The sequence below is a fragment of the Piliocolobus tephrosceles genome, chromosome 1, assembly GCF_002776525.5.
Source record: "Piliocolobus tephrosceles isolate RC106 chromosome 1, ASM277652v3, whole genome shotgun sequence".
NCBI lineage: Eukaryota > Metazoa > Chordata > Mammalia > Primates > Cercopithecidae > Piliocolobus > Piliocolobus tephrosceles.
The window spans coordinates 62,597,175-62,605,406 of record NC_045434.1 but is presented as its reverse complement, the minus strand read 5'-3'; positions in this window follow the sequence as shown (position 1 = coordinate 62,605,406).

The following is an 8,232-nucleotide window of genomic DNA, read 5'->3' as shown; positions in this document are numbered from 1 at the left end:
GCAGGAAGTCACTAGAAAATGAGGTATTCTGGAAAGAACTCTATATGTAATTATATATATGATATATATATATATATATATATATATAGTTGGGCTTTTTTTGTTTGTTTTGAGACAGGGTCTCACTCTGTCACTGAAGCTGGAGTGCAGTGGCACAATCTCAGCTTACTGCAGCCTTGACCTCCTGGATGCAAGCCATCCTCCCACCTCAACCTCGAGTAGCTGGGACTATACGTCCCAGCATGCCACCATACCTGGCCAATTTTTGTATTTTTGTAAAGACAGCGTTTCACTATTTTGCCCAGGCTAGTCTTGAACTCCTGAACTCAGGTGATCTTCCTGCCTCTGCCTCCCACAGTGCTGAGATTATAGGAAACGAGCCATCCCACACCCAGCCTCGCAGTATGTCTTTTTTTTTTTGAGATAGGGTCTCACTCTGTCACCCTGGCTGGAGTGTAGTGGTGCGATCTTGGCTTGCTACAGCCTCAACCTCCTGGACTCAAGCAATCCTCCAACCTCCCCACCTCGGCCTCATGAGTAATTAAGACTACAGGCTCATGCCCCTGCACCCAGCTCATTTTTGTATTTTTTGTAGAGACAGGGTTTTGCCATATTTCTACATATTTTTTCTATTCTGCCATACATACCAGAGACTTCAGGATATGGTCAGAATATATGACCTTTTTTTTTTTTGATGTTTTTTTTTTTTTGAGATGGAGCCTTGTTCTGTCACCAAGGCTGGAGTGCAGTGGCCGGATCTCAGTTCACTGCAAGCTCCGCCTCCTGGGTTTATGCCATTCTCCTGCCTCAGCCTCCCGAGTAGCTGGGACTACAGGCGCCCGCCACCTCACCTGGCTAGTTTTTTGTATTTTTTCGTAGAGACGGGGTTTCACCGTGTTAGCCAGGATGGTCTCGATCTCCTGACCTCGTGATCCATCCGTCTGGGCCTCCCAAAGTGCTGGGATTACAGGCTTGAGCCACCGCACCCGGCCAATGACCTTTGTTGTTAGAAAACCCCTGCCTGCCTTTAGTTGTCCAGCATGACCTGAATTCTCTGAAGTTTTAGCTGTAGTTTTGGTATAATGGTATTTATTGTTCTATATTAGAGTTCTCCAGGGAAACAGAACCAATAAGAGAGATTGGTAAATATTATAAGTAAAAGATATATAGAAATAAACATATAGAGAGATATAGATATCTAAATTTATATGTGTTTATTACAAGGAGTTGGCTTACACAATTATGGAGGCTGGCAAATCCAAAATCTGCAGATTGGCTGGGGGCAGTGGCTCACGTCTGTAGTCCCAACACTTTGGGAGACTGAGGTGAGCGGATCCTTTGGGGTTGGGAGTTCAAGATAACCCTGGCCAACATGATGAAACCCCGTCTCTACTAGAAAATACAAAAATTAGCCAGGCATGGTGGTGGACACCTGTTGTCCCAGCTATTCGGGAGGCTGAGGCAGGAGAATCGCTCGAACATGGGAGGCGGAGGTTGCAGTGAGCCAAAATCATGCCACTGCACTCCAGTCTGGGTGACAAAGTAAGACACTATCTCAAAAAAAAAACATCTGCAGAGCTGATGTTCAGCGGGCTGGAAGAGCCAATGATCCAGTTCAAAGCCTGTCAGGAAGGAGAATTCTCTTTTACTTGGGGGAAGGTAGTGTTCTACTCTAGACCTTCAACTGATTGGATGAGGCCCACCTACATTGAGAAGAGCAATCTGCTTTACTCTGTCTGCCAATTTAAATGTTAATCTCGTCCAAAACACCCTCACAGAAATACCCAAAATAATGTCTGGCCAAGTATTTGGGCACCCTGTGGTCCAGTCAAGTTGACACATAAAATTAACCATCACATCATGATAGGTACTGTTTTGATTCCTTTTTTATAGTCTAATTTAATTTGCAATCAAGTTAAAGTTCATCTGATTAAGAACGAATTATATGTTAATGGGAAAAAAGCAGACAGGAAGAGGAAAGATATTTTATGATTTATTTCATATAGAATTCTTCCCTCAGATCTGTGAGTTGTATATGCCTCTTACACTATCTTTGAAATAAGAAAGTAAGCAATTCCTCCCATTCTGTGTTTCAGGGAACAAATGTCTTGAAATTTGACTGAAAGGCAGCTGGTTGAATTTGTAATACAGCCAAGGCATAACTGCAAGTCTTCTCATTCTCTGTCTCCATTCTGTCATGTAGGTTTCTGGGAAACATTTGGCCTGAAAAACCTATTTTAGAAAATAAGCCCAGACATTTAGAGAAACAGAACTGAGCCCTTTGGGGTTTGAAACTCTTGGTTTTTGTTAGATATCTTTTGAGAACATGCTTATGTGTAAAATAGATACATGCATGTAATTAAATTTGGGGCCAAATTAGGTGCAGTTAGAATAGCATGCAGTGCAGACATATCCCAAGCTGTTTAATTGACAAGTTCCACTTACTAAGATATGTCACCTCAGTGACTGTCATTTAATTTTGAATATCCCCTTTTTGTTTGCAAGTGCAGAGATTTTGACAACCATTCCAGCTTCAACTGTTGCGGCCATGTTCATCCGAGTGTTTGGTATAAACCAAGTTCTCACCTAAGTACTTCACATGGATTATTTTTATTTTCACAATGACCCTATGAGATAAATATGTAAGGAAACTGGGGAACAAAAAATTTAGACTTTGCTCAAAGATTAAACAGCCAACAAGTGGCAAAACTGTGATTTTTTTTTTTTAACCTTAAGTGGTGTTGCTCCAGAAACTGGGCCCTGTACTGTACTACACTGCTTCCTTGAAGTTTTTCCATTTAACAAGTGTTCAATATGGTGGAAACCATAAGGTATTAAAGGGGTATATAATTTTTCCAATACTTTTGTAATGAAATATGAAAAACCTACTCATTAAAGAAAATAGGCCAGGCACGGTGGCTCATGCCTGTAATTCCAGCACTTTGGGAGGCCAAGGCGGGCGGATTACCTGAGGTCAGGAGTTCGAGATCAGCCCGACCAACATGGAGAAACCCCATCTCTACTAAAAATACAAAATTAGTCGGGCGTGGTGGCACAGGCCTGTAATCCCAGCTACTCGGGAGGCTGAGGCAGGAGAATTGCTTGAACCCGGGAGGCAGAGGTTGCAATGAGTTGGATTGCGCCATGGCACACCAGCCCGGGCAACGAGAGTGAAACTCCATCTCAAAAAAAAAAGAAAATCCAAACCTCCTAGGGCCCAGCAACCCAAACAGAACCTCTATTTCCATTTCAATAAATTTGCTTTCAATCAACTTTTATGCAAATATTTTTTCACATAATTGCATTCATATTTAAACAAAACTTTTTTTTTTTTTGGTAGAGACAGAGGCTTGCTATGTTGCCCAGGCCAGTCTCAAGCTCCTAGCCTCAAACAATCCTTTCACCTCCGCATCCCAAAATGTTGGGATTACAGACATGAGCCACTGCGCCTAGCCTAAACAAAATATTTTTTATTACACACCTTTTATGTGTCCATGATTATGGGAGGAGTTATAGGGGATATAAAGGCCCATGCTATTGAAGTCCAAAGAAGAAGGAGGTCAAGAAAGAGTTTTTGAAGTAGCATTTAAGATGGATAAAAATCAAGAGGTGAGATAGGATTTCAGTTTGGGACAAAAGTTTAGAATTCTTATGCAGGTTTGGGAAGTAGCCAGTAGAACCCAGCATTTATGTTTACAGCAGTGGGAAATAAGCTTAGATTATTGGCAGATTGTTTAGGTCATTAATTTAAGCAATAATGGTGTACCTACCATGTGCCAGGTACTTCACTGGATATGTAGGATGCAGGGCTGGGGAAAAGAAGGTTCCTATCTAGGAAGGGCAGTCCAGAAAGCAGATGGACATGTATAAAGAATTGTGTCTCAGTGCAGAGAGCACCAAGTCTTTACTTCTTGTAGTGATGGAGGGCAAGGATGAGGTCAAGGAAAGCCTTGTAAAAGAAAGGGTGCTCAAGCTGGGTAAGAGGTTGCCAAATGGAAGACTACAGGAAATCCGGAGAATAGTGGATATTCATTATAGTTGGAGCTGGCAGGAGGACTGTAGCGTTCTCTTTGTTTAGGCTGCTATAACAAAATGCCTTAGATTTGGGTAATCTATAAACAACAGAAATATATTGCTTACAATTCTGGAGGCTGGAAGTCCAAGATCAATGTGCCAGCAGATTTTGTGTCTGGGGAGGGCACTCCTGTTCATAGGTGGCACCTTCTTGCTGCTTCCTCACATGGCAGAAGGGGCAAACAAGTTCCCTGTGCCCTCTTTCCTAAGGCAGTAATCCCACTCAGGAGCCTTCCACCTTCATGACCTAGTCACCTCCCAAAGGCCCCATCTCCTACTACCAACACACTGGGAAATAGATGGGTTTTGGTTTTTGGTTTTTGTTTTTTTGAAATAGAGTTTCGCTCTTACTGCGCAGGCTGGAGTGTAGTGGTGCAATCTTGGTTCATTGCAACCTCCGCCTCCCCCGGGAGGTTCAAGCGATTCTCCTGCCTCAGTCTCCCGAGTAGCTGGGATTACAGGCACACGCCACCATGGCTGGCTAATTTTTGTATTTTTCAGAGAGATGGGGTTTCACTGTGTTGGCTAGGCTGGTCTTGAATGCCTGACTTCAAGTGATCCACCCACCTTGGCCTCCCAAAGTGCTGGGATTACATGCGTGAGCCACCGTGCTTGGCTGGGAAATAGATTTTAACATATGAATTTTTAGGCTGGGCATAATGACTCACATTTCTAATCCCAGCACCCTGGGTGGCAGAGGTAGGAGGACTGGCTGAAGCTAGGAGTTTGAGACCAGCCTGGGCAACAAAGTGAGACCCTATCTCTACAAAAAAATACAAAAATGAGGCCAGATGCGGTGGCTCATGCCTGTAATCCCAGCACTTTAGGAAGACAAGACAGAAGATGGCTTGAGTCTAGGAGTTTGAGGCTGCAGTACGCTATGATTGGACCACTACACTCCAGCCTGGGCAACAGAGCAAGACCCTGCCCCAAAAACAGAAATGAATTTTGGAAGGACACAAAACATACAGACCATAGCAAAGGCAGAGGTGAGAAAATGAGATTGGAGTTTGGGTCAAATTAATGATAGTTTGTATGCCATGCTGAAGTGTTTAGGCTTCATCTTTTTTTTTTTTTTTTTTTTTTTCTTAAAAGTCAGAGTCTCGCTCTGTTACCCAGGCTAGGGTGTAGTAATGTGGTCATAGCTCAGTGCAGCCTCGAACTCCTGGCTTCAAGCTATCCTCTAACCTTGGCCTCCCAAAGTGCTGGGATTACAAATGTGAGCCACCACATCTGGCCTGGATTTCACCTGTAGCAGAGAACTATTGAAAGGGCATTTTTAATCTTTTTTTTTTTTCTTATTGAAAAACATAAACATTACTTCTTTTATAAGTGGCTTAAAACAACACAAATTAATGTATCTTACAGCTCTAGAGGTCAAAAGTCCAAAATGGGTCTCTCTGGGGTAAAATTGGTGTTGGCAGGGCTGCATTCCTCTCTAGCAGCTATTTTAGGGAAGAATCATTTTTCTTGCTTTTTCTGGCTTCTAGAGGCTGCCCACATTCCTTGGCTCATGGCTCCCTTTCTTCATCTTCAAAAGCCAGCTATAGCTGATGAAACCTTTCCCATATCTCATCACTCTGACCTTTTCTGCCTCCCACTTCCACTTGTTCGTTGGTTTTATTTTGCTTTTGAGACAGGGTCTTAGTCTGTTGCTCAGGATGGAATGCAGTGGCACGACCACAGTTCACTGCAGCCTGGACTTCCCAAGCTCAAGCAATCCTCCCACTTCAGCGTCCTTAGTAGCTAGGATCACAGGCCCACACCAACACACATGGCTAATTTATTTTTTCCTAAATTTTGTAGAGATAGGCACTTTGGGGGGCCAAGGCAGAGGATGCTATGTTACCCAGGTGGGTCTCAAACTCCTGGGCCCAAACTATCCTCCTGCCTTAGCCTCCCAAAATGCTGGAATTATAGGCATGAGCCATCATGTCGGTCTGTTCCTCTTCCACTTTCGTTTTTTTTTTTTTTTTTTTTGTTATTGTTGTTTTGTTTTGTTTTGGCAAGGGGCGGTGCGGGAAATAGCCTTGTTCTATCACCCAGTTTGGAGTGCAGTGGCACTACTTGGCCTACTGCAATCTCCGCCTCCCGGGTTCAAGGAATTCTCACACCTCAGCCTCCTGAGTAGCTGGGATTACAGGCATGCGTCACCACACCCAGCTAATTTTTGTGTTTTTAGTAGATAGAGTTTTGCCATTTGGCCAGGCTGGTCTCAAACATCTGGCCTCAAGCAATCCACCCGCCTCAGCCTCCCGCAGTGCTAAGATCACAGGCATGAGCCACCATGCCTAATTCCTCTTCCACTTTTAAGGACCCTTGTGATTACATTGGGCCCACTGCGATAATCAAGGTTAATTATTCCACCTCAAGATCAGCTGATTAGCAACGTTACTCCCTGCTCACATATTCACGGATTCCAGGAATTAGGACATGGACATTTTGGGGTAGTCATTATTGTGCCTACCAAAGATGGGAAAACCGAGTAGTAGAAGGGTTAAGGAACTTGCCCGAGGTCACACAGCTAGTTGGTAGTAGGGCCAAGAATAAGCACTGTTTTTTAAAATTCAAATTATAGACATTTTTAAAAAGGAACCAGGCACAGTGACTCACACCTGTAATCCCAGAACTTTGGGAGGTCGAGGCGGGTGGATCACTTGAGGTCAGGAGTTCAAGACCAGCCAGGCCAACATGGCGAAACCCCATCTCTACTAAAAACACAAAAATTAGCCAGGCTTGGCAGTGCATGCCTGTAATCCCAGCTACTAGGGAGGCTGAGGCAAGAGAATTGCTTGAACCCAGGAGGTGGAGGTTGCAGTGAGCCAAGATCGTGCCACAGCACTCCAGCCTGGGCAACAGAGCAAGACTCTCTCTCAAAAAATAAAAATAAAAAGTAAGCCAGGTGCGGTGGCTCACGCCTATAACCCCAGCACTTTGGGAGGCCAAGGCGGGTGGATCACGAGGTCAAGAGATCAAGACCATCCCGGCCAACATGGTGAAACCCTGTCTCTACTAAAAATACAAAAATTAGCTGGGCTTGGTGGCGCACGCCTATAGTCCCAGCTACTGGGGAGACTGAGGCTGGAGAATTGCTTGAACCCAGAAGGTAGATGTTGCAGTGAGCCAAGATCGGGCTACTGCCCTCCAGCATGGGCAACAAAGCAAGACTCTATCTCCAAACAAACAAACAAACAAATAGATAGATAAGAAAGAGAGAGAAATTTCCTCGTATTTCATCACTGAAAGATAACTCAATTAAGAGTTTGAGTATCCTTTCAGGTTTTTCTCTACATGTACAGTACTAGTTGCAAACCAGTCCCCTTAAAAAAAAGAAAAAGAATAAATAGGCTCATATTTGGCTTTCTATAGTTTGCTTTTTTCTTTTTAATGTATCTTGGCTATGTTCCCATGTAAGAACATACAGTTCTAGCTCATTCCTTTTCATTGTTGCACAGGACTATATGGATATATTAATAACTTATGTTGCCAGTTATCTTTTTTTTTTTTTTTTTTTTTGAGACAGAGTCTCACTCTGTTGCTCAGCTTGGAGTACAGTGGCATGATCTCAGCTCACTGCAACTTCCTCCTTCCGGGTTTAAGCAATTCTGCCTCAGCCTCTGCAGTAGCTGGGATTACAGGCACTTGCCACCAGGAGCCCGGCTAATTTTTTGTATTTTTAGTAGAGATGGGGTTTCACTATGTTGGTCAGGCTGGTCTCGAACTCCTGCAGGTGATCCACGCACCTCGGCCTCCTAAAGTGCTGGGATTACAGGCGTGAGCCACCGGGCCTGGCCTTTGCTGATTATATATTGATGGATATTTGAGGTATTCCTTTTTCCGCTATTATAAAGGGTGCTACAAACTAATATAATTACATATTTATAAATTTATGTGAAACTTCTTTAGGAACTCCTAGAAATGGTCAGAGTATACGCACTTTGATATAAACTCCCACCAGTAGGGTCTGAGAGGCCAGTTTCCCCATATACTTAATAAGACAGTTTTCAACCTTTACCAATCTAAGAAATGAAATACTTTCAAAATTTTCTTAAAATAATGTACCTTTTCTAATCCTGCAGTGTGCATGCTAGAAAAAATTTTTAATTCATTTTTTGTTACAAGTGATCATATTTTTAAATGTATTAGTCATTTTTATTG